The sequence below is a fragment of the Neopsephotus bourkii genome, unplaced genomic scaffold (assembly GCF_033783945.1).
Source record: "Neopsephotus bourkii isolate Nb327-2 ecotype Australia unplaced genomic scaffold, CSIRO-AGI_Nbou_v1 NB_107, whole genome shotgun sequence".
Lineage (NCBI taxonomy): Eukaryota > Metazoa > Chordata > Aves > Psittaciformes > Psittacidae > Neopsephotus > Neopsephotus bourkii.
Genome location: NW_026900624.1, coordinates 11,973,552 through 12,000,850, shown reverse-complemented (window position 1 = coordinate 12,000,850; position 27,299 = coordinate 11,973,552). Strand labels below are relative to the sequence as shown.

At 39.3% G+C, this 27,299-nt stretch overlaps 1 protein-coding gene across 2 annotated transcripts in view; it reads left to right on the top strand.

The window, feature by feature from the left end:
* Positions 1-27,299, top strand: part of TSPAN9 (tetraspanin 9) — a 153,564-nt gene that overhangs the window by 6,507 nt on the left and 119,758 nt on the right. Inside the window, exon 1 of one of the 2 annotated variants that reach the window (XM_061360740.1) lies at positions 12,805-12,967. The exons of the other annotated variant lie outside the window; for it this stretch is intronic. The gene's annotated coding sequence lies outside the window, so the exon portion shown is untranslated. Of the gene's footprint in view, positions 1-12,804; positions 12,968-27,299 lie in introns of those variants that run through there. 2 annotated transcript variants of the gene reach the window in all.

The following is a 27,299-nucleotide window of genomic DNA, read 5'->3' as shown; positions in this document are numbered from 1 at the left end:
TATTTGCATGATGCACTGTACAATGAAGACTTACGCCGGCAAAGAGCTGGTGCCAAGGAACGTACTTTTTTAATGTTTCCTGCTTTTGTATTTGCGTGCGAGTGGTTCCTTTGATAGCAGCACAGAACAATACATAGACTAAACTCAGTGTTGTGGTGCGTTATGTTGTTTTTTTTGGACAATTGTTGCTTGTTCAGGAACAGTGGTTTACAGTTGGCTAGTACCAGTCATCTACAACTGGTGGGTGAGGATGCAATTGAGGGAATCCAGCCAAGCTCAGACAAATTCCTGTTTGTTAAAGCATCCAGAGCTATGCAGTGTGAAATATATTAAATTAGGCTGATGAACCTTAGATGAATGAAAAGAAATAAAGTAGTATGGGCACAGACATTTTCTCTCTTAAGGTAAGGTTGTAAAAGAAAGACTAATTCTCAATGTTTTCATTGAGAATACTGGAAATACTGGAACTGTTTAGTGATTTATCTACTTTTTGTTGTCTGCACTCAATTTACAGAGTACGTACGTGTACTTTTGTTTCACAATAACATCTGTTAATTCAGTTTGTACTGTTCTGTTTTGCATTATCATGATTCCATGGATACCAAATCAGAACAAACGTATGAAATATTTAAAATTGGAAACTTGTAGTGTTGTTATACATGCTGTCCTGTCTTTTAATTTGACAGTCTTCCAAGATTTTTAAAAGAAAACCTTTGCTTTCTGTCATGTACAAGGAGAGGTTCACTGAAACTCCAAGTTGGGATAAACAATGAAAGAAAACTTTGTACTTCTTTTCATATGGCATATCATCATTATAAACTGTAGAAGTTATCATCAAGGTTGATAGTGGGGTTGTTAGTTTAGTGCATTTAAAACGGTTGGGGGCACAGTTAGGTAATAAATACCTAAATATAATACTAAAGAAATCCTACTAGCAGAAAGGGATATGAAATGTTTGGTTTCAGCTCTTAAGTCTGTTCTTTACCTGTTAAGTTCAATTAGGGATTTTTCAAGTGGGAACAAGTTCTCTCTTCACTGACAGCTATGAGATTCTTTGTCCATTCCTGTGAGAACACAGCACTTGGTGTTTTAAGACTGCGCATGGTCCAATATTTTTTTAAGTGAAGCACCAGCAGGCTGATGTGTCAGCTCTGATCTGACAACAGTGCCCAAAAGCTTCCTGTGAAGGGACCGGTGAACTTCTGGTGCTGTAAGAACATGGTACATCAGTGCATCACTTTGTACCAGGAAAGCTGTTGCATTCAATTGGATCCATGTTTATTATTCAGCAAAAATTGAGGCATTTTCCTCCTGTTTCAGTAACTTCTGTCACGCAACGGGAATGCATTGTGGGAGTTTCAGGAAGAAGAGAGAAAGGAAACAGTCTGCATGCCCCTAGAGAATTAGTCTGCCCACAGTTGTGGGAATGTCAACAAAAATGATGGGAAATAGCCCTTGGTTAGATGAGCTGTTTTATAAAGGTGGTTGGATGCCAGGTTAGATGCTGTACTGACTCACATTCCCAAAGGATGATGGTACATGTGTTGGTTGTGGTATATGAGCATGCCCCTGAAGCGGAATTATATGATGCTGAGAATGCGCATAAAGCAGTAGCACTGCCACGAAAGTATGTAACTGAGCAAAGTGATTTTGAAACTTCTGTACTTGATGAACTCTGGTCTCCTCTACTTTACAGACTTTGACATTTCTATGAAATATTAATAAACATAATTTTCTGTTTTAAAACTGTGTTTATCTTTTGTCCTCCTAAATATGTAACTGTGCTTCAGAGATCCAGGGTGCTTACTGTGATGTAGTGCCTTACTGCTGATACTGGTGTTAACAGCACTGAGTTTTTTGACGGATTTCACAAAACTGCTGAACAAAAGTAGCTGTGCGATGTGGGAGACTGTTTCTGTATGTGTAACTGAGAGGCATGGGAGCAACTCGAAGCCAAGTATTACATCAGACTCTGCATTCCAGGCAGCAATTTGGTTTGGCCTTGCTGAGTTATCGCTGCTCTCAGAATTTGTGTCAGCGAGTCTAGTCTTGATTTACATGAAGGTTTAATCTAGATTAATGGCATTAAATGTTGATCCCATCACTGGCTACTGTGGTGAGATACTTGACACTGTTGTACAACTGTTAGCCTTCATGCTAATGATGGTTCTCATGGAGCAGATACAGTAAGGATAATGGCGCTACAGAGATGAGACACAGGCTAAGGGCAAACCGTCTGTGTCATGGAAACTTTCCAGACTTGCTTCCAGCGTGGTTAAAAGCTTGTCTCTATGTGACCTTATGCATCTTGGTACCCGTATTGAAGGAAGCATACAGAGGGAGTGGGGACACTGATTTAAATTTTCTTGAAACAAATGCTGCCAACTAAACACATAAGCTGCAGGTAAGCAGCCCAAACATTCCTCAATGCTACAAATACATGCCAGCACTCCTTGTGAATGCAGAACAGGAAACCCTGGAGTAGGCATATGCCAGATGTTAATGCATTTTCAAATACCATTTTAAAAGCTTTTATAAACGCAGTTGCCTCAGAGTGGTGAGCACCCAAAATTAAACAAATTTAATTTTGTGTAATTTTGATGTTTGTGATGTTACTGTCACAAAGGGCATTGAATCTGTGATACCCCTGTCTCCCTTTTGGTTAGGGTTATAAGGTGGTATCACTTGCAGAATCATTCATGTTGGAAGGGACCTCCAGGGATCGTCTACCCCAGCTCCTAGTCAAAGCAGTATCAATGCTGGCTTTTTCCAGGTGACTCTTGAAAATCTACATGGGTATTAATTCCATGATCTCTCCGACACATGTTCCACTACTTCAGAGCAGTGATGTTTTCAGTGTCCTGTGGCAACTTCAGTTTATTGTCTCTCATTCTCCTGTCACTTGATAACTAGCGTGGCTCTGCGTTCTCTGTAACCTCTAAGGAACTGAAAGTCTGCTGTTATGTTCCCTCAAAGACTTCATAGGCTAAACAAGCCCAGTTTCTTAAGCCTTTCCTCACAGGTCCAGTGCTTTAGCTCCCTGAGCATCTTGGTGGTCTTTGCAATGTGACTTCCTCAAGTTTATCAATATCTTTCTTGTACAGAAGGCTCAAAACTGGATTTAGTACAGTCTTGAGTAAAGGAGTATGATCACTTTCATTGCCTACTCCGTATGCCCCTGTAGATACAGCCCAGTCAGCTTTTAGCCTTCACTGCTGTCAAAGCATAATTCTGACTCCTGTTTAGCCTGATGTTCACTAGGACTCACTTCTCCTTTTCAGCAGAATTCCTTTGCTAATAGGCTGTTCCTCTGGCCTGTCTAGGACCTCTGGGTCCCTGCTCTGGACCATATTGACTGTATTCCCTACTTTGCTGTCATCTGCAAGCTTGATGAGAGGGTAGTGTGTCGCCTTCTCTAGGTCACTGATAACAGTTAAAACAGAACATGCCTTGAGCTAGACCTCTGCGGTACCCGTTGCTGGCATTCAGCATACAGTGTGGCACTTCAGCCACTATTCTTTGAGCCTATCTTTCTGGCCAGTTTTTACCTATCTAGTTGTCAACCCATCCAGACTGTAATATATCCATATGTAATGTATCCATAACTTGGATAACAAGAACACTGTGAGACTTCTAAAGACTTGCCTGAGGTAAATGACATCCAATGTTGTCCCATTATCCACAAATCCAGTTTTTTTGTCATAAAAGGTAGTCAAGTTGGTTGGGCACGATTTGTCACTGGTACATCTGTTGTTTGTTCCCACTCACCAACAGCTTCTGCATATGCCCAGAAATGTGTTCCAGAATGCCCGCTTCATGCACCAGTACCTGCTGTAGGCTGACTGTCTCAAAATCAACTCTTCAGTGAAGGACCTTGAGAACATGTATGGGTTGAGATTCTTTAAGAGGTGCCTCACCCGATTTACTTCATCTACTGATAGTCTTTATTCTCCTTGAACCCTCTCTAGATCCAGGGGCCCAAGACCTTCCTTGGAAAAGTTAAGGCAAGGAAGACACTAAGAACCTCAGTTTTACCTGTATCTGCTGGCACTATATCATCCATCCCTCAGCAGGTCTGTCTTTTCCTCATTTACATTTTTGCTAGTGATGTAGCTTTTCTTGTTGCCCTTGATGTCCCTTGCCAATTTCAAGTGAGATTTGGCTTTCCTAGCAGCACTCTGTATGTGCCAAGCAAGGTTTCTGTATTCCTTCTCTGTAACCTGCCCATGTTTCTATTTTTTGTGAACGTCCTGTTTGCATTAGGGCTCAGTACTATATTCCTTGTTTAGCCAAGCCAACCTCCTATGTATGTGTATACTTATTTTCCTGAGCCGTGGAACAGACTGTTCTTGTGCTTCAAGGAGGTTCCCATCAAAGACCTGCCAGCCTCTCCTTCCTTGGTTTAAGAGCCAGAAGGTCATTCATTCCAAACCAGTCAACTGACTTTCCTGAGACTTCATGTCTTGATTAGATGTAATACAGGTTTTAATGGTGTGACAGGCCTGCTGGTAGATTGTCATAAAGACAGTCCCTGATCTTGCAAAGACATTAATGCACATGTAATACCAGACACTGTTCAGAAAATCCTCAGTTACTGCTAACTGAAGTAGTACAACTGTGGTGTTATATGAAGGTATTATCCAAGTCCTGAAAGAGGAGTAGATGTTCTATTAACAGTATTACAACTGAGATAATCATTCTTATCTCCCAGATGGATTAGATAGATCAGGAGCAGCACTGTTCTAGTGTGATCACAGTGTTACTGGCTCTGCAGCAAACTTGGTCAGTACTGGCTCAGAGTAAAGCCTCTGCTTTGCATACAACAAATGCAGCTATGAATAATGGATCTGTTGATTTCCATTGAACTATATGCATTATATCCAGCTTTAGACTGGGCAGTGATTCCTTCAGAAGTAACACTGGCTGAATTTGATGTAGCAATCCAAAAGTGGTGGTGCTTTTTTTCCCCCCAGTCATTAAATCCTTGATCTGCATTTTCATATTTTATCCCATTATATATCTCATGTGTTAGAATATTTCTCTTTCTTCTTTCAGCACTTTATATTCTGAGGTGCTTAGTCTTTTTGGCATATTAACTTTATTCCTTATTTTGTTAGTGGTGCTCAGGATTTCATTTAATTTGCTGGTAAAGGACTTTATGACCTTCAGACAAGGTTTCCCTCTTAGTTTTCCTTGTTCTGCATGCTAGTTAAACTCAATTTAAAATTCATATGTGGGGCGTGAGGAGGAAAAATGAGAATTTTTCATCTTGAATGCTTGTATATAAACAGCTTATTTTATGTAAAGTGAATCATAAAGTTCTTCCTTTAGTTTTAATGTTTGCTTATCTTGGAGCTTGGGCTACAGAAGTAGATGATCGATTCTTTTCTCTCTTAAAATTCCTATAATTTCCTTCTTCAGTGTCAAGCAGAACTTTTCCTTAGTCATTGTTTTCATTTTTCACAGAAATATAGGGCTGAAACTGAGTAAAAAAACCTTCCGTAAGTTCATGTAGCCAACTGCTGTGGGGCAGAATGGCACTTTGAAAAGAACACTTGAGAAGCCTTCATTTTCAAGACAAAATTGTCCTTTCTACTTTTGAATTTTTAGCTTTACAGCTATATACGCAAGTATCGGTCTTACTCTTGGCTAGCCCTTGCATTAATTTTAACACTAGAGGGCGATTGAAACACTTCAGTTACTTCAGAAAGCCAACCTTAGGAGCTTTCATTTTTCATTGCCAGAAGAATTTTGTTAACTGCATATAAAACAATGTTTTTAGCAATTAATTTGGTTTATTTCCTTCAGTCCTTTTAAAAATCTAGCTTTTAACTTTCTAGTTTTATTTGTGCCTTTATAGCTGTATCATACAGTTAGACTGGTAAGTCAAGGAGGAAGAATAGTTTAGGGTTTTAGTAGCTTATGAAGACAAACTTTTTATGCTTCTTGTGTGATCAAATGGATGTTTGAGCCATCTTGTTGCAGAAACCAGGAGAGAGGTGCCAGAGATCTGAATGAATTAAAGCTTTATTTATTTTTCTCAAGAAAGTAAAAGGTTATTTTATAGCACTTCCAATTAATTTTATTGGTTTTATTGGCACTAATTTTAAATGAAATTCCAGAACACTTGAGTTAATCTTTCCTTATTCTGTGCTTTGAAGTAATATTTTTTTTCCCTAGAAGTGCTTCAAAATGGCAACTCATGTCCTTTCAGATGTTATTCTACTCTCTCAGCAATTAGAAAACATAATCCAATATGAAGACTTCTTTAGAAAGGAAAGGTTAAACCAGTTAAAACTTACTATTTTCAGAGCTTGCTTGAAATTTGCCACAAGAGTTTTTCTTGGCTTAAACCTAAAACTGGAAACATTAAACTTTTTATCAAGAAAATGTGGTGAAATACATAGTGAAACATGGTATTAATTGTAAATTGCTTTAAGTGTGCATTATCAGAGATATGATGCTCATCTGTTCTGGTTATAAAGTAAGAATCTGTTCTGTCTTGTGAGTTGGTTGCTTATGTGTCTTTCTGGGTTTTATTTTTTCCTCTTCCTGTTTTGAATACACTATACTGCAAGTGTTAAACAATGTTTTTCAGCAGCTGAATGATCAGATGTTTATTTGCACTTGAACTTTGAATGGTGTTTGGAACAGGAACAAAATAGTATCAGTACACCTTTAAGAAAGAAACTAACTGTCTTTTATGATTAGTGTAAGAGATTAATCTGATTTTTCGTTGACTTGGTGTCACATGATTTTTTCCCCTCTCCATAAATTACGTGATCTGAAAAGTAACCCATGCCTCTCTTAGGGATATATTGCACTATAGCAGTTTTGTAGTGACAGTAAGGACATAATGTTTTCTCTTTCAAGTTAAGCTTCTAGAATTTTGTAGTTATAAGACAGTCTTGTCTATTTTTATCAAAAGTTTTCTTTAGCTTTCACAGGTGGAAAGAATTGAAATGTCTAAGCTGTAGGTACAATCAATAAGAGAAAAAATAATGTAATTTATTATTTCAGAGCAAAAAGGGAAATAAAGACTGGTTTCAGACAGTGGACCCTGTGGTTTGACTTGTGATGCTGACACTTATGCAAAAACATGGATTGCAGTTTTCCCAGTTTTGAGCAGAGGAAGGCCTGAACAGGAGTCTCTGACAGTGGAATGACTTTATCTACTTTTCTTGTGATATCCTGTGCTGCAGTTTTTGTGCCTTTGCTTGGTTTCTCCCATCACTTCCTTTTTATGCGGCAGAGACACTTCCTTGGCAGTTTTGGACATAACATAAGCATTCTCACCAGTCTGTGCTGATTGGTAAGACAGATTTTGAAAACGGTTGATGCTTAAGTTTTTCATATGGAGTTCAGTGCTTCTTGGCTTTTGTGCAGTGCCAGAGTACTACTTTTGTAAGAGCTGGGTTTCCATAGAAGTGACTCTAAAAAGAGTGCAGCAGTAGAACACTTTTCTTTCTTATTGGTTCTGGATTACAGGAAGGAACCAATTTAAAATGAGCAGAACTATAGTATTTTTATTTTGTTCATAGCAGCTGGGTTGCGAATTGAGAGATTATAGTAGGCTTTACTTGCAAACAATAGAAGAGAAATTGCTGAGGGCCAAATTTTCTTCCTGTGAGGCCTAATTTTTGGGTTTTGATTATGCTGTGAACTGTTACCCCACAATCTCATTGTGTCATGATCTGCAGAAATTAAACCAACTATAAATTATTTTGATGACTTACAATGAAGTCTAAACTTCTGCTCTCTCTCTCTGAACTGCATTGCCTTCATAGGACAAAAAGGAGTGATAAACCTTCAATTGGCTATTTTTATCATTATATTTAGCATGAGTCTGTGGCTGTATGTAGGGAATAGACCTGGTGGAAAGACACTACTTTTCTGCTGACATTTGAGAGCAGGCTGTATTTGAGCTTGCTGCTTAATAGGCCATCCTTCTTCAGATGTGGTTCTTGTCAAAGAAATACCTTTGTAGTAGGCATTTTCTATATTCTAATATTAAGGTTTCATATTTAAAGGCTCTAGTAGACAAATGATCTTTGCTTTGGTATTTTCCCCTTGCTCCTTTGATATTTAAAATATGAGTGATTGGAAGACTAGCCTCTATTAGTAGTTTGCTTCATTTTTTTGCCTGTTTATGCAATATCCTGGAAGCATTTACTTTGTGCTTTTGGGAGAAAAGTTCTCACAGAAATTTAGATTCTGATAGTCCATTATAGCTTAGTCTAGTATGTGACAACTTAAAGGAAGCGCTCTTTTTCCAAAAATATAAAGCTTTGATGTTTTTGACATAGAAAATTGTGCTGTTCATTGCCATTTACCTCTCCTCCACTGCTGGCTTTTATTTTGATCCTGTTTGAGCTTTGCTTACTAGCACACCAGTGTACCATGTAGCATAAAGCAGACTAGATCAGGGCTTTCAGGAGTGAAACAAATCAAGCTTGTGAAAAAATCCTGTGGTAGGATTCTTCTACCTCTATTCTTTTCTCTGTGCATTGTGAGAAGATGTTGGCTATCTTACTGTACTCTATTGCAGTCTGTCTGGGTGGGATGGGTAGACAGCAGAACAACCAATAACCATTTTTCCTCTTTCATTCAGTGTGGCATGGCTGTGTATGAGCAAGTCATAGGAATGAAATATGTGATCTTTCCTGCATTACCCTACTATCTCTAAGAAGATCAAGAGTTCAAAAATACTCTCCCAGTGGCAGATTTTTGCAGCAGCAACTAGGTACTGCTTGCCCCTGTGCTGCAGCAGCAACTAGGTACTGCTTGCCCCTGTGCTGCTTTTAGTATAAAATGAATTGGACTGCTATCTGTAAGAGCACCACTGCATTGGTTTGGCTGGTGATCCAAGCAGCTTAAATTCTCCTCATAAGTTAGTGAAGTCGGTGAGGAGCTAACGTAACGGCCTCTTCTTCCCTAAGGATGTCAAGCTCCCAAGAACAAACATGGAAGCATCAGCAATGACAATCTGTCTTGCTCTAGTTTTTCTCAGTTTTCTAGTGAAGAAGCATCTGGTACAGCCTTCAGTGGTCTTTTTAGAGGCAATAAATCCTGATACATTCCAAGTGACAGAATATTACATTTAATTTTTATGGAGGATTTTTTTGGGAAAAGGGAGCAGTGCACAACAGGTTTATTTGTTGCATGATAAGGTCATTCTCTAAGAACGAGGCAAAACTACAAGTATTTTATTTTTGATCAGCTTTGACTTGTGATTAGTTACAGCTTCCCACAATCCAGTCATAGTGATTTTTACTCAGGGTTATATACAGTGATTGTAAAATATAAAAACCAGCAACCAACCAACAGACAAAGACCACCAAAACAAAACAAACAATACATTTGCAAGAAAAATTCTTTTTTGACGTGAGTTGTACAGTTCACGAACTCCTCGCACATGTACTCTTCACACATAAATGCTATGGTTGCTGGGTGTATTTCCCATATGTAACAATGTTGGAAATCATTAGTGGTAATGCTGGTGTCTAAACCATTCAGGTATTACCTGCTACTTGGTGATGCTGTGGATCAGCATTATCTGCACTATGTGACCCTGCTCCTAAAGTAATCCGGTAGGATTTGTTTTGTGGTATAGGTCCTTTATTGTTAAATGAAATGCAGATAAAAGGGCTGTTTATAAGTCAGTTGCCCCTAATCTCCAGCCCATCCTTTCCCTTGAGCTTGGGAAAGGTTGGAAGGAGTGAGAAAGAGTGTCCTTGTGTGTCCAGATGAATTTAAACTGTGCTGCTCTCAGTGAACATGAAAAAAATAAACAAAAAGCCTGTCTTTGAGAACCCCCTTTGGTAGTTTCTTTTAGTTTATCTCCAAAGCCAAGTTGTTACATGAACAGTTGCCAGCAGGTCTGAGTTTCTTTGATAATTCTCAAGCAATTTGGCTGTAGTGATTAAAATCAGAACCTTGACTTTTTAAACTTATAAAAACAACATGAGCCTGATGCGCTCAAGTGGCACAATGCCACCTCATAAATGAGCCTCAGCATTCCTTGTCAGATGCAGGGCCTGTACGGCATTGCAGCATTTCAGAGCAGTCTAATTTTGAGGTGACAAATTCATGCATCATTGTGGCAAGATGTGATTGAGGCCAGCAATGATGAGCAATGCAGTACAATGAGATGCAAGTAAAAAATAGTTCTGTTCAGTATAGCCTCTAGTTGCCAGCTGTTCCTGGCAAATACTTACTTTGGTTTTGCTTACGTATCCAATGTATTGTTCTAATAGCATTCTTACAGGACTGTTTGATCCAAAAATTATTCTGGAGCTAACAGCATGTAAGGAGTTCTGGCTAACAGTGTGGTAAGGAGTTAAAAGGGGGATAGTACAACTTTACGCTATATTGATTGTATGTTGCCAGGGACTTGTGTTTTAGAAGCTTTGGAAGAAACTTAAGAGACAAAAGTTGAATACCAAACAGTAGAATATTGAAGTTGGAAAGGACCAACAGTGATCATCTAGCATATCATTAAGGGCATTGTGCAAATGCCTCTTAAAAACTGACAGGCATAGGACATTGGCCACCTCTCTAGGAAGCTTGATCCAGTGTCTGAACACCGTATTGAGTAAAGAAAAGCTTACTAATCTCCAGTCTAAACCCTGCAGATGCTAGAATCTGGCATTTGTTCTTGTTAAATTTCATGCCACTGATCATTGCCTAATGCTCCAATCTATCCATATCCCTCTGCAAGGCCTCTTGTCCCTCAAGAGAGTCAACAGCACCTCCCCATTTGGTTTCATCAGCAAACTTGCTGGTGGTGCCTTCAGCTCCTGCATCTGGATCATTGATAAATATACTGAACAGAACCGGCCCTAGAAGTAAGCCCTGAGGAACATTGCTGGTGACTAGTTGCCAGGCAGATGTAGCCCCATTCACTACAATCCTTTGAGCTCTGCCCGTCAGCCAGTTCTTCACTAGGTGCACTGATCATCTCACCAATGAGCTTGTCCAGAAGGACGATGTGAGGGACAGTACTGAAAGCCTTACTAAAATCCAGAAAAACTTAACACAGACAACAAGATTAACATGCTACCTTACTCTTGCAGAAGCTGTTGAAACTGAACTGTGCTCAAGTCTAGGCAGAGTCTGTCACAAGCTGTACACAGTTTTGGGTTGTTTTCTGTTTTCCCATGCAGATTGTAGGTTCTTTGAAACCTCTCAGCAAAGTGGCTGTTTGGAGAGGTGTTTTTTTTTTTTTTTTAAAGGGGCGGGGGGCATAGAGTGGGGAGAGAACAAAAAAGAAAATGTCAGTTACCTTTTGCAAGTAAAGTGGATGCTGCTTCGTGTGAGGTTCCCTTCCTTCCCCTCCAGCCTCCCATTTTTCCTCCCTTTCTGTGGAACATGTAAGGTTGAGCATTTCAGCAAATCTGTGTAATCTCTTACTAGCCTATATGTCTGAGGCCATCAAAAGAAATCAGAACTGCTTCATTTCCACAAATTAAAACTTTCTAATTTCTTCATTTATTTTATGAAAGATTTAGGCTGAATGAACAATTGATTTGGGAATCAGTAAATACTTACGAGTTCGAACTAGTTTCAGCATCATGAATAACTCAGTTGTAGCTAGAAAAACTCACGGCATTTGTAAAATTCGAAGTCCAGTGTTGGTTTTTTCTTCAGTTGTTTGAATTGTTTAGTCCCATTAATTTGACCCTGCAGCACTTCATGATTGGTGTCTTTCTGCAAACATCCGTAAGTCAGAAGTATTCAAGTTGCCTTAAGCAACATTCTCATGGGCCGTTCGCCGGGAACTCAAAGGCTTCACCTAAATTGCATATTTCTGGGTATAATTTCACTCTCAGCTGTTCTTATCTTTCGTTTGGTTTTTGCTTAGTCCTCCATCTGGCTTTTTACTGGGACAAGATGAGTAGCAGTAAGTGGTGGTGTCTGTAATTTGCATAGGTTGCAGCCTCATAGTGTATTTGGAGGAAGGTACAGATCAGAGATACTGAAGTTAATAGAAAAAATTTCCAGCTAATTCCAACATTTTAAAAATAGTCTCTACAGAGGGAGCAGTGGCTGTCAGAGCCATAATAAACCATCAGCTATGGCTCTTCAACAGTCTGATCTCAGCTCATTAAGAAATCCAGTGCAGCTGCTAGCCATGGTAGTTCTAATGATCTGGGACCTACAGCCTCATCATTCTGTCCCCTGACCATACTGTGAGGCTGCATGTATTTGAGATACAGGTTGGAAGGGTTGGTGAGGAAATAGGTTTTGTCTGGACAATAGTTTAGACAAACTTTATATTACTTTTCAGTGTATCTTCTAGACGATAGATTTTCTTATGTAAGACATGGCTTTGCTTTGAGGATGGAAAGGTTTTTTAATACGCTGTGCTAGTTACTTTTTTAAAGTATAAGTCAACGCTCTCTGATGTGATGAGCAGCTTAGAGATTCTTTTTGTTTCTCTGGTGAAATAATGGGGGTTATTTTCTGGTTTTGAGCTCACAGAAAGTGCTTTGAAACAATGATTTCTGGAATCTGAAATGCTTGAAAAAACTATCTGGACCTATGCCACTGCAGGACTGCATGAGCTGAGCCTGTAGGAGAAATTGTGAGATTTCAGTGCAGTCTTGAAGACTGACAATATAGAAGTCCCTCAGATCCCAAATAGTTAATCTCTACTGATGGACAGGTTTATTGAAAACTTCCCTCTTAACAAAAAGGCGTATTCTTGGCAGCATGATGATACTGGCTTTTGATGAGGAAGAAATTAGTTATCTAACTTCTAAGTGGGATTTTTTTTTAATTTTTGGGTGCCTGGTTATCAAGAGTAAAGTGTGTGTAGAGGCATAGCTGATTCAGTATAGACACTTTTTCTCTGCTTTCCAGTGATCTGTACATGATTCACCTGGAGTGGATGTGAACTGAACCCAAAGCGTTGTCCCTCTTCTTTCCTCTTCCCTGCCTGCTGGGCATGTCTTCCTTTGTGTAAGTATGCAGAACTGTGGCAGCCTGATCTGTACTGATTTAGACACTATTGCCCCACTGTTAGGAGAAAGTCCAGAAGTATTGTGCTTCAAATGAGATAGCTACCTCATTTAGCAATCTCCTATCCAGCTAGGCAAACCCTAAGAGCTTGAAAACAATTCTAGACAGTAGGTAAACTTCAAGGGTAAAGGACAATAGATTTGTGGAAATCAACTGTTTATTGTGGATGAAAAGCTGGGGAAAACAAATTAGGGAAAATTCTATTCTGTGTGTTTCTTTACTGGAGATACAAGATGGATGTGTTCCCTACTTTAAAGCCCTGCTGTTAGTGACTGCTGCTAATGTGCTCTTCAGGAACAGCAGTAGCATAGACATCTGCATAAGAAATGTTAAACCTGTAGCTATTATGTTTTGTGAGCTTCGCAAACGGTAAGAAGATGCCCATGTTTACTACTTAGTATATTTTATCAGTCTTGACATTTCCTGGGGTGAGCTCATTAATTTATTCTGGTCTTCCTATTTCCTGTATGGTGACCTATCAGGACACTTTGACATTGCGTCATCATGCAGTATGCAAGAAAGGGTTTTGTTGTCTATAGTTAGTACTGTAGTAGCTTGTCTGAGTCAGATAGTAAGGCTGTGACAGCTTGCAGGTTTGTCTACTTTAGGTGTAACGAGAGTGAGGGAAGTGCTAAGCAGATAAAAGCACCTCTGAGTAACAGAATACAAGTTCAGCTGCATTAGTGAGCAAATACAAGCACCAGGATAAGTTTGTGTGCAAGAAGTTGAGGCAAGAAATTCAGGAATAGCAGCCATTCAGTACCACAAAAAGCAAACTGGAATGGTAAGAGTTGAGGGAAATAATAAAAAGCATAATGCTGTAAATGCAGTATGGATATTCATTAATAGCCTTATAGGAGCTCGATATTGCAGCTCATTTATTATACTGTCTCTTTCTTTGTAGAGGTGTATCAGTAAGCTTCCCGTTGGAGCTGCAGTTTAAATCAGTTCTTTAAGTGGAAAGTTGCACAGTAGCAAGTTGAATTTTGCTGATGTAATGGCAGAGTGTAAATTTGCAATCTATGTGAATTCAAGGGCTGTATTGAAGCAAACAGCATGTCTGTACTGGCAAGAAAAGACCCTAGGCCTTCGTTGGCCTATTGGTGGCAGTACTTGCTAAAGTAGTGCTTTGTGATCAGTGTTGCCCTCTGCCCGTTCAGTTACTGAGTGCTCATTAATGCTCTAGCCTTGCTTTCAGCTTCTGTCATTTTCTTGTTTAAGCATTGTTAAAGGGTATTGCGGGCAAAGGCTGTGGCTTGAAGACTGTTTGGCATGTGGGAGGCTGGATCTGCTCTGCAGAATACAGTTCTGAGTGGAGATCCTTGAGATAATAATAGATTGTAGCTGTTCAGAGTATGTGATGTGATGTGATGTGGCTTGGTGCAGTCATAGTTGCTTTGATGTGTGTTGGTTACAGTCCACACCTCAAGTCCTGTATGTCAGCTACAGTCCAGCATCTCAATTCTGTGTTAAAATGAACAGAGCTTTGGGAGGTACCCTTGCACAGTAAGAATTGTTGACACCAAGGGGTCCAAGGTGTGCTTCAAAAATGAATTTTCTATTGAACTAAAATCAGAACTGAACTCAGGCTCAGTGGAGATGAAATAACTTAAGGGTAGCTGTAGAAGTGGAAAAAGTCTGTAGTGAAAATAACGTCCAGCAATAAACTGGGGATATTGCTGAGCTCTTGACTTAAACTGCAGTGTTTCTCTTCCTTATGTAAGTCCTACCCTCTGGCCAAAGGGTTTATTTCCATAATTGCTATGTGGCTGGTTCTCCAGCATACAATGGACACATATGTTGCTGTTTTCATTGGCTCAAAACTTCCAACTCTTTGTCAGCAATAAAGATGCTGCATCAGCTTCTTGCTTACTACAGCTGGAACAGGGCACTGCCAAAACATTCTTGAAAAGAAAAAAAACCAATGTAAACGTTGTGGTCAAAGAGCTGAGAGAAAAAGCTCTTAAACATTGAATGTGGTGTCCGACCCCCCTTCATTTTCTCCTAATTTTTCCTCACTCTTCTCTGTAGCCTAACTGAGCTTCAGTTCACAGTTAGCAGAAGGACAGAAGCTTTGCTGATGTGTAGAACTGAGGGTCCCAAAGAAAAGTGTTTATTGCCATTCCCCTTCTGGATGTGGGATCCCAAAGCATTGGTAGCCCTAAGTGATCTGATACAGCTACCTGTGAAGTCCCTGCTGGACCTGAGAAGCCAAAAATCTCCGGCAGCTAGCATGCTGTGGTTTCTTACTTGAACTGTTAAACCACATGCCTTCATTTGAAAGTATAAATTCTAATGAAAAGTTTATTCGCTATTCACCCAGCTACTGCGTTTATTCCTGGGTTTTATAATCTTGCTTTTAATAATAAAATATGTGCAAGACCTAGGATATTGCATCTTTTACCAAGAATTTCACTAATATGTAAGTGCTAAGCAGCACCTCCTTGATTTGAAAGGTGAGGCAGCAAGGAATTATTGTTTAGGGCTATTTCTTTTTAGTGAACATTTATTTGTCTGCTGTAGAGTGTCATCACATACTCTGTAACTCAGAGTCACTATAATCAGAGGGATGCAGTACTGGTTGGGGTGTGTTCTTATCTGTTGGCTGCATCTCTGTAAGACTACAGCTCCTTCTCCATTTGCAGTAGGAGGGCAGTTGAATTGAGATGAAGTGTTGCAGTTCCTGAACTTAATCCAGAAATGACAAAAGGCAATATACCAGTCTGATATGTTTTATGCATAGTGGTCCTCACCACCAAGGGCCTGGCTGATTGCCAGTGAGGACCTGAGAACAGCAGAGTTTCAGAATGTGCTTGTGATGGTCATGAATGTCAAGTTTCTGTTGCCTCTCTGAAATGAGATGTAGTAACAGCTGTGCATTCCTATCCTGCTGGATTCATGTTCTGATTCATATTTATTTGCCAGAGTGAACTTCTGATTGCCTTCCAGATGGTGGTCAACTGACTCTTGTGCCTTGAAAGTGCCTGTTACATCAGAAAACTCGGAACAGGGAGTGAAGGAAGAGGAAGAAGAATGGTCAGCAGTCTTCAAAGAGCATTTTACTAGGAGCCTGGGTTGATGAGATATTTGTTGGCTGTATAAGGCAGCTGTAACCCAGTGCAAAAGGATATAATCAGGGTGCATGTGTAATTCTGTTATTGGTTCTTCAAACTGCTTGCTGATGTTGGTACAGTAGTTTTATCAGCCTCTGCTTCAGTATTCCTATCTGCTAGGTAGCATACTGCTTGTAAGATGTATTCAAATTGACAATGAAATACACTCTCATACAGCCAGTTGCTAGGGATTGTATTTCTCTATTGTAACTTTGTGTAGCCAGTATGCAGAAAAAAGGTGTCCACATGAAGCAAAGGAGTAAAAGAAACTAACTTCAACATTTTCTGCTTTTGTTTCATGCAATGCGTCATCACCATTACTTGTTTAACAGCTTTTGAACAAGCTTGTCTCAACAAATAAGATACTAAAGGTGTCCCTGCCCATGACAGGAGGGCTGGAACTAGATGATCTTTAAGGTCCTTTACAACCCAAACCATTCTAGATTCTTACAAAAATTACACTTCTTTATTTCCTCCTCCTCACCCCCCCCCGCCCCCCCCAAGCTTGTAATAACCTTCTGATTCAGAAAGGACTCTGTCTCCCTTTGCCTTGTGTTCACTGCTCTATTGTTTCCTGTCCTCAGGTTCTCAGCCCAGTCTAATTACTGTCAGTGCAACAGCTGCTGCCTCTGCACTGCTGAAATCTCTGTGTCTGTCCATTTCAGTGAATTCCCCTTTCATATTCAGGCTGAGCCGAGGCATACCCTCTGCCTGTGTCTCTTGTTTTTGTCTCCCGATACGACATAAATTATTTTGGTGTATAGTTTGCATTAATAAGATGGAAAGAAAAATTGCCCTACAAAAAACCAAACAAGCCCAGCACAAATCTGCATTGCGTGAGACAGTGGCTCGTTTGGAGCCTTATTTTGACATCCTTAGATTGGAAAAAAAAAAATCCCACTGTGCATCTTCATGTCTCACTGAACTCTTTCTTTAGTGAGTTAAGATCAGGTCCCTTTCCCACCAGCTCATTGTTTGATCAGGAGCATGCAATTGTCCAAAATGCAGAGCAACACAAAAGGATGTTGTATCTGTTCATACAGCATATGTATAGAGGACAGGTCAGCATAGTCTGAAAATATAATTAAATGTAATTAAAAAAAAAGTGGCAGTGAAAAACATGCATATGTTACTCTAATGCTGGTCCTTTCATAACAAAGAACAAATGTGTCTGCTGCTACTCCAGTTGCAGCCTGTTCTTCTTAGTCTATAAGTATGCATGAGAAGAAACAATTTAACAGACAGTAAATGTAAAATAAAAAAATAATTACCAGTAATATGTTTATGGATGGTCTCCTGTCAGATTGCTTTCCTTACTCTTTGTCCACTCTAAAGCGCATATAGTAAGTATAATGTGAAAATAAGGGATAGGTTTAAAAACCCAAACCAGGCTCTTTTTTGCTTTTGTATCATGTGAGGAATGCCTTTAAAAAGGTTAGTTTCTTTTACATGTTTTGTTTACTTAAGATTCTTTGTCCCTCTGCATTAGAAATTCAGATGCACCAGCAGTATGGTGGAAGCAAGATTGGTGTTAGTACAAAGCAAGGGAAACAGTGGTGAGAAATAAGAGTGTAGGAAGCATATCAAAAGCTTTGTCTCTTCCATCTGCCACGTGTCTTTTTTCTTATTTTAAAGCTATTTTGCATTTGTTTTATTTGCCATTAAAGTTCACTCTTACAAGCTTATTTTTCACAGCCCTGGAGACCAGAACCAGAATCTCCATTCCCTTCCCACTCTCCTACCTTCTTTAGTATAAAATAGAATTAAGAAAAAATGCACTTTCAGAAAATGCAGTACAAATAAAAAATTGACAACAGAGGTAACACTGGGCACATGTACTGGTGCATCTAAGGAATTGTGGTCATTCACTGAGGCTACCTAGTATTGCATGCTTGATCTTATTGGAAGCAGCCTTGGAGCTGGCGCTTTCATCTTCTACCCATTCCTACCCTTCCACCAGGAGACGATTGTTTTCTCTGTTCCTACTTAAATATGTTGTCAAATTGGCATGCACATGGGAATTTGTAGGTGACACAAACATTTAAATTGCCTCCTTGTCAAGGTAAGAGGTGTTTTTTTCGCTTTTCTTTTTCACAAGGCAGAAAAAGAGAATCTTGCCATTTGCCTGTGATTTCTTGATGACCCTGTCTGCAGCAGGAGGTGTGTGAACCCATAATGGTCACTGCTTGATGTGCAGTGCATGTGTACTTGTTTCTGTTTCTTTCTGTATGGATACCTAGGATGGCTGGCCATTATTAGGGGGACTGAGAAATCTGGTAACCTGTTAGAGATGTGGCTGCTGCAGCTCTGTCTCTCCAGGTGCAACCTGGCATGTATGAGGCATACATATATACCACCTGGATCCCTTCTTTCCTCTGCCTTTTTGTTTCCTACCCTAAACATTTTACAATAATTCTTGTGCAAACCCAGAATGGTCTTCCTCTGCATCCCATAACGTGTCCCATACTCCTGGGCAGTAACCTTGCTTAGTGTATAAGGTGAACCTGAGACCTTTTCCAGTTGAGTTATCTGGTTGGCATCGTACCTGGTTAATGGTGCTGATGGTTCTCCTGGGATACCCCTAGCAGAGGGCTGAGGCTTTGTTTTCTCAAATGAGTTTTTGGGAGTCCCTGAGCCTTTTTGTTCATATGTGTGTATATGTGTGCATAAAAACCTTTGAGGGGATTATCGTGCTCCCATTATGGCCCTGGGAGTAGCTGCTCAAAGTGTTACTGCGGTTCTTGCACCTGCTGTTGCCTCTCTGAGCTCCCATGTGAGCGTTTGCTTATCAACATAATTACACCATCAGCATCTACAGGAAGGTGACTAAGTTGGTACCAGTCTTTGGGTACAAATCATTTCCACACAGGGAAGAAGAAATTATTATTATTTTTTTCCTCTTACCTCTTTTTGTATGAGTCTTACTCAAGAATTCTTAACTGTTGGGTAGCTGCAGAACCTCTTTGTGTAGTATGTGACAGTGGTTGATGCTTGGCTTTCTGGTCATCTTTGCATTTATTTCTTTGCTAAGGGGTTTTCTGTAGTGCTCATCATCAGTGTGTTTTCATGCTTGCATAAAGAAGATCCATGATGTGATGAGTGATGATCTGAGAGGAAGGATGATGACTATTCTAGGTAATTTATTTATGCACTACTACTGTTTTCACTTAACTGGTGAAATATAAGTGGGACGAAAAGGGTGTGGGAACTCAAAATATACCTCCTCTTAAGTGGTTTTGATCCAGCTGTTACTTTGGCTCCAGTACTCCAGGATCTCTCTCCCCCCACACTTTTTTTTTCTTCCTTCTCTACCCTCCAATCTGCTGCAGCTGTTAGAATTTCATCATTGTCTCCAAATGCCACATTTCCCATTAGTACCACAGCCCCTTGTGTGCTAAGGGGAATGTCATTTGTGTGCTTTGCGTGTGTATTATCGTTAGGTGATCTGCAGCCAAAGCAGTGCTTAAATCTTTAACTGCTGGAAGGCTGAATTCCTTGGAAAGAGGCACACATAAGATGCAGAAACATTGAAGGGTGAGATTTGTAGACTTGCTGTCAGAAAACGTTTAATCCTTTTTTTTCCCGTGCTCTGCTTTTCAGATGCCTTTGTACTGTAGTTAGCCTTATCAGTATTTAATATAACAATGGATGCCTGCATATTTATTCCTTTTGGTGGTTTTACTGTCACTTCACTCATTGGCTGTCACCGATGTATCATATCTTAGATGGTTTATCGTAAAAGAACAATTTACAGGTGTGAAACCACTGTCCATTTTAATATTCCTTATCTGTTGGTTGTGTTATCTTTAAAGCTGATTTTTAGGTTTGCGTAAATCTGTGTGTTTTGAGTCAAATTGCTTTTGTGAAGTTGTTTCTGCCCACTATCTTAATTTCTGCCTCATATCGATTTTGTACTTACCTTGTCTTCCCAACAAAACTCTGGCAATGCCTTTGCTCTTTCCTTAGTCTCCTGCAATTAGATTTTCTGCTGGATTTCTGCAGGCCTGGCAGTGCAGTTTAATTTGGACCCCAGGGTCAGCTTGGAGTTCTAACTTATTTGTACTTTGGCTCTGTCTTGCTGTCTTGTTTTTCATATCTACACAGAATCAGTGAGGTTGGAAAGGACCTCTGGAGATCCTTTAGTCCAGTCCCCTTCCTTAAAGCAGGTCATCTAGAGCAGGTTGCCCTGGTCTGTGTCTAGTCAAGGTTTTTATATTTCCACTGGAAAGTATTCCAGTCCCTTAATCATCTTTGTGGCCCTTTACTTGAGTCACTTCAGTATGTTCATATCTGTCTTGCACTGGGGAGGCCAGCATATGACATTGTACTCCAGGTAGAACCTCACCAGTGCTGAGTAGAGGGGAATGGTCATCTTCCTTCTGCTGCTGATGATGTTGCTTTTCATATAGTCCTGGATACTGTTTCCTTCTTTGCCTCAAGGGCACTTGCTTGATCACCCTTTGTCCACCAAAGACTCTTGAGTTTGTTTCTGCAAAAGTGTTTTGCAGTTGGTCTGCCCCCACCATATATTGGTGCTTGGGTTATTCCTCTTCAGGTGCAAGACTTCACACTTGCCATTGTCAGTTTTTATGTGGTTCCTGTCAGCCCATTTTTCCAGCCTGTCAAGGTGCCTGTGAGTGATGGACAACTATCTGTATCAGTGTGAAAGCAGAGTCTTGCCAGGTGATCTAGGGAGAAAGAGTGTTTGTTGAATGCAGTATGGTTTCATTGTGTAAAGTTTAAGAGTGTTCCTCCTCTTCAAGGTTTTTGGAATTCCCCACTGATGAGAACTGTATGGGTCTTTTCTGCATTTTAATTATGCAGGAATGATGTCCTACACTACAGAGTGTTTGCTGATTTAAAGGCTGAAATGAACACTTCAAATGACTACTTTTGATGCTTACCTTTGATTCTGTAAGTCAAAAGAGGTGAAAACCCTTATAAGACTCTAGAAAGACCTGAGGGCTGCAGGTATTGTCTCCCATTACATCACGAGTAATGCTCAGCAAGTTTTGAGTTGAGGGAAATGTGATTTATTTTTATTTTTATTTTAATAAATGTGGCTTTGTGACTTTTTTTGACCCTTTCCTGTTTTTTAATTTTACTAATCAGGAAGGAGCTGCTTTCTTCAGCACTCTGTGACTCGTTCATATGTGATTTTGATATGCTCCATTTAGGACAGAGTACTCAGCCCTCTTACACCTGATGTTGAATGCTGTTGGTTGAAAATTGCATTAGCTATGGCTGATGTTCACAGTAAGCAATCCTGAAAGTGCATTTTTACCTTGTGTTTCTTGACCTAAAGGTTGTTGGGAGATCACTTGAAACAGTGCACTTAAACTGCGAGCACTGCTCTGAAAACAGGTGTTAAAAACTGATTGCCAACTTGCTTTGAGGATGTGGACTTAACTAGTTTGTTCTACTAACAATGTTTTTTATGGACTTACTTCTTATAAGTTTCATCAAGTCTTGTCTGCTTTCTCCTGCCAAATAAATATTCCCTAATAATCCCGAAATCTGTTCCTTCATTTTAGTTATGTATTTGCTTGTTTAATAGTCTTTTTTTTCTCCAAGAAGCCTACACTGACTTTCATGGGAGTTGTTTCTTGGCTGAACCACATAGCAGATTCTGTATAGTGTGATGTATTTCTCAGTGTTCTCTGAAGAACCACTGGTACTGTGGAAAATCAGCACTATATAACAATGTTCCTGAGGGCTGTGGAGGTGTTTTGGGAGAATAGTATGAAATAGGTCTTGCATGTCTCTGCTATGATAAAGCAACAGGGAAGTAGTTATTTTTTCCTGCATTGTACTGAACTTCTTATTTCAAAGGCTGACAATTAAATTCTTGGCTATTTGCAGGATGTGAAGTGGATCTCCCTGTAGAAGCCCACTGCATGTGTCTTCCTACTTGACAGTACAGCATTAGTATCTAGTAAGCAGTTCATTTAAACTGTTGTATAAACATTCTGAATAATTGTTTCATAAACAATCTGAATACACATTTTGAATAATCTCCTTTTAAATTTCAGTTACTCTAATTTATTTTCCATAAGTGACTCTTTAGAATGTAATGGAATAGAATATAGACTATATCATTGGTATTTTACGTTGGTTTAGCTTCTGCTCTGTCAACATCCAAATGGAGGAATTTCACACATGACCTGCAGCACCATTCCCAAGGAAAGAAGAGGAAGGAAATGAAGATTTTTGTCCATGTCACTCACTTATTAATAGGTCCCTGCGGAATACTAAAGAGCTTCAGTATCATTAGGGTTTTTTTATTATTTTTAATTTTTTAGCTAAAGAGTCATGGATTTCACATGCACAGTATAAGATCCCTCTAGCTGGGTACTTTTTCACAAGAGTTATGTATTGTATTACATGTTTCTAGCTGCTGGTTCAAATTTCTAAAGTAGGATTTTTCTGATTACAAGCTAAAGTTTGAATTTCCAGCCCCACTGAATCCCCCTCCAAACTTGCTGACTCCACCAGGCAGAGTGATATTCTAGCAGATTTGTTAATGTTCAAACTACATTCTTACCATTCTTTTCTCACAGGAAAATATCTGTAAATAACTCTGTCTAAAATTTCTTACTCTGCTGCATTTCTGCTCACCCTAAGGAACTTGGGTGCTTTCTTTAGTACTCTTCGTATACGTCTAGGAATAACCAACTAAGGGTATGGTGATACATCAGTGCCATTTGGGTAAAGGAGGATGTGTTGAAATAAAACTTTGCTACCTTTTTCTTAAAGGTGCATAGTGTCATTTTATCCTTGCATGTCTTAGGGGAAATTTTTATTTCTAGGTTTTAACCTTAGAATGTTACTATTGCAGCAGTAAGTTCTTTGTTTCCTGCAAGAGTCATTGTTTCTGTCAAGGTTTACTCCTTGAATCTCACCTGAAAGTGTTTGGATTTTTTTTTTTTTCCAAATATTAAAAGATTTTTTAACAAGATTGTGGGTAATTAGGAGTTTTATAAATGGGCCTTAAATATGAATTTCAGAACTTTAAGCAAACAGATTTCGAAGGTTAGTATTCTTTGGACCACTACCAGCCCCCATTACACTTGGAATGGGTTTCTGTGTTTATTTAAAGAGTTCCTGCTTGACATTTTTGATCGTCAATTTCTTAAAAACCCCAAAATAATCTATTTGTTATCCAGGTTAAAAACTTGATAGAACATCTGGGGAGTGCTAGGTAGTTCATATTCATCATGGATATTATCTCAAATTTTTGATGTCTTTTTGTGACTTTTCAGTCCTTTTAAGGATTGCTGTATGAGTCAGTCAGCAAGCTAGTCAGGATATTGTACAGCACTGTGCTGGGGCAAGAACAAAATGGGTTATGGCTTGGTTTGAGAGAGTTCTGTGCATGTTCCACCTTTTAGCTGTGATGTGGCTGTATCATGTCTTGTCTCAGAGGTGTAGTTGTATGATATCTTGTCTCAGAGGTGTAGTTGAAGCACGAGTGTAGAAAGTTATGCATTATCTGTAGTCTGAATGTGTGAAGATTCCTCTCTCCATAGTTCTGTGCCTGAGTTGGATGAAGGCCTTACCGCATACCTCAGCTGTTGAGAGTCGGAACTTTCTTTATTGAAAGGGTGGGATACCTGTAGCTGATGGAGGTCCTGAGCATGGGAAGTCACGGTCTTCTTACAAAGCACCACCTTGGGAATTTCAGGTTTCTAGTCAACCTTGAAGGTTAGACACCTATATGTAGAAAGGAAGGTATTGTAGTTGTGTATTTTTTGGAAATAAGACTACAACAGATAGGCAAGTACATACAAGAAGTAGGGCACAGTAATAAGTACAAATTCTGTCTGGTTTAAGATGAGATCTTTTTGCTCTGGTTGGATGGCAGTTTGGACTTAACTGGATCTTATTATTTTTATTGTGATAATTTATATTGAATTTAATTGCATAGTACTGTCAATAATAGGAATATTATAAATGTAACAAATCTGCTGGGTACTCTATAATACCAGGCATTTTCAAGAGATGTCAGGTTTTGTAAAGGCTGAATTATCATGCAAACTATCTAGGAGCATATAATTTATGCCAAAGGTGCTGTAAGATTGCATAAATTTGTACTTTTATTCTGAACTGCTGCGTTCATACGCTAAAATAATTATAGGGTGCTGATGATGCAGCACCATTTGAGAAAATGAATGACTGGATTTTACTTAAGTCTATTGTTTAAGATAAAACTATGCTACTGTATTAAAAAAATAGAATAGAAAAACCCTGTACAAGAAGATGAAATGCTGTCAAGTCATAGACCATAACACTGGAACTGGGAGTCGCTTTCTTTGGAGAAATTGTATTGTTTTACTTTCTTTTTTTCAAGCATCCTTGCATGATGAAACAGTTCATACAAATGTTGAAATTTGTGGAGATCTCTGTTGCTGTCCAGCTGAAAAATATCTGTAAACTATGAAAAAGATTTAAGGAATAAAAACAACCAAAGCACAAACAACAAAAAAAAAAAAAAACAAAACCCAACAAAACAACAAACCCAAGTTACATCTGCTCTGAAGAACGGCCTGAAGAGGTAACCTTCAGGAACTAAAGAGCTTGGACAGTCAGTCAGCAAGGCAAAGAAATGATGTTGAGAGATGGCTCATTTGAAGCCACGTGTCAAGCCTTTGTCAAATTGAGAAGCAGTATCACTCAGGAGTCCATCCTTGTGCAGTGTGGTGTCTCCTTAGGTCATAATGCACATTGGTTATCTGTTAGTATCCTACAGCTGTGTAGCATTTGTGTAAAGCTGGGTTTGGTGTTGTCCCAGGCAGAAGAAGCAATGGAGTTGAAGAGGAGAGGGGAAATGGATGCTTCCTTGGTATTATAGCCTTGGTATTATAGCCATTTTATTCTACTCCATGACTTCTTGAACAATGCCCTTATGTAATACCCTGAGTGCAAGTACAGTGTTAACAAGAGAAGTCTACAGTGCATCGCTAATAGGGACCCCTTCAGCTATTTCTCACTCACCATCAACATTAAAAGAGAAAAGAAAAAAGTACAATGTGGGGGCAGGGAGAAGTAGTAGATAAATAGCTGATGCTATGTACTAGCAGCACTTTCCAGGTCAGCGTGGCACTGACAAACCAAGTCCAGTCATTCTAGAAATTTTCAGTAAGAGCTCAGGCACTTGATGTTTGAGGTGACCTTGTCTAGTTTGAGTTGGGCTAGGTTTATCTTATCAGCTTCACATCAGTAATGCTGAACATTCTGAGCTTCTTCGTAAAAATATACTTAAACTGTTTATCTCTAGCAGTTGCCAGCACAGAGGGGTGTTGGTATAAACATACATACTGGTGCTCTGTTATCCCAGCCTTCCAGAAAACTACTGGTCAGCAGCAACAGCGAATGATAAATTTTCTTGTCGTCAGGTGATTTAAGTGAGGTGTGTGAACTTAAAGGCTTTTGTGGAACTGTGCTGCATTCTTGTATGATAAATTCTATTCCAGTTTTGTTAAAACAAATGAAAGAACTGTGCAAAGCTTGACAATTGCAATAGAGTGACCTGGTAGGGTGACCTATAGAGAAGGAAAAATGAGCTGCTGCACTTTTTTCCTTTTTTTTTTGTCTCTCTCATTTGTGCTGCTTAAAGAAAGCTTGGAAAAATACTTCCATGTTTTCCCACTTATAACAATAGAAACCCATGTTTTCCCCACTCATAACAATAGAAACTCATATCTGGCTAAACATCAAAAGACATTTTCAGTAATAGAAGAGTCATGTTATCTCATCTTTCAAATTGCTTTAATTTGGAAAGAAATTATTACATAAAGATACCTTTTTTTTTTAATGTAATTCCAACACTTTGGAATTCTGTGAGAAATTTAAGGATGGAAGAACCATAGCTCCACAGCCGAATTATACATTTTCAGAAAACAGTGAAAAATGATATCACTCTGCTATATTAAAGAGGTCCAAAAGTCCAAAGCATGTTAAGCAAAGTACTTGTATTTTTGTAGTGCAGTTTGAAATTGCCAGCTTTATGATAACCTAAATAAAAGGGAAATGATCTGATTTAATATTGTTTTGCATTATTAATTTAGTTGTTACCCTGGAGAAAACCATATTTGATGTTAACTTTGGTGTTAGTTTTGGCTGGGAGAGGGGAGAATAGGAAAATGGGTTTTGCTACTTCTCATCGTATAATGAATAGTTGGGAATTTTAATTTCCATGTGGATTGCATTATGTTAAAAACTGAAATTACTTTCTTGCTGGTGTAATATTTAATTTAGCATTATGCAAAATTGGATATGGCTTGACATCTGCAAATGGGTTAAAACTATAAAAATCTGTTACATGGTTACATAACACTACAGTAATTGTGCTAGAGGCTTAAAGAAAAATGTTTTTAAAAGCATGCTTTGCATTTAGAATTAATATTAGGGTGAAGCATCTATAGTATGTTGAACTGTATTTGTTAGTCAATGTGTTGAAGTATAAATATGGAACTTCATCCTGTATATTAAATTAAGGGGATTTTTCTAGATAGGAAAAAACCAAGCCTCTTTTTCCCTGTTTGTGTATTTTTTTTGTTTGATTGATTTGTTTGTTTTGTTAGCTTGCAACTTCATGTGAGTTAACACGTTATGTGTTAACCCCAGCTGGCAAGCTAGCACCATGTCCTGGGTTCAGCAGTAGCAGGCATTTTTTCTCCTTCTTAGTAGCTGGTGCAGTGCTGTGTTTTTGACTGTCAGCCTGGGAACAGCGCTGATAGTACCGATGGTTTTAGTTGTTGCTCAAATGTTTGGTCTGAGCAAGGACTTTGTGACTTTGTGAGTCTCGTGCTCTGCCAGGGAGGAGGAGAAGCCGGGAGGAAGCAGAGACAGAACACCTGACCCAAACTGACCAAAGAGGTATTCCATACCACAGCACGTCATGCCCAGGATGTAACTGGGAGTTAGCCGGAAAGGCACTCTCTGCTCAGTTGGGCTTGTTTCGGTGGGTGGTATCGTATTCTCTTCTCTTGTTATTTCCCTTATCATTACTACTGTCAGTGGTAGCAGCAGTGATTTGTGTTATACCTTAGTTACTGGACTGCTCTTATCCCAACCCGTGGGAGTTACATTCTTTCGATTGTCCTCCCTGTCCCTCTGGAGGGGGGGTGGGGGAGAAGAAAGGGTGTGTGTGGGGGGTAGTCT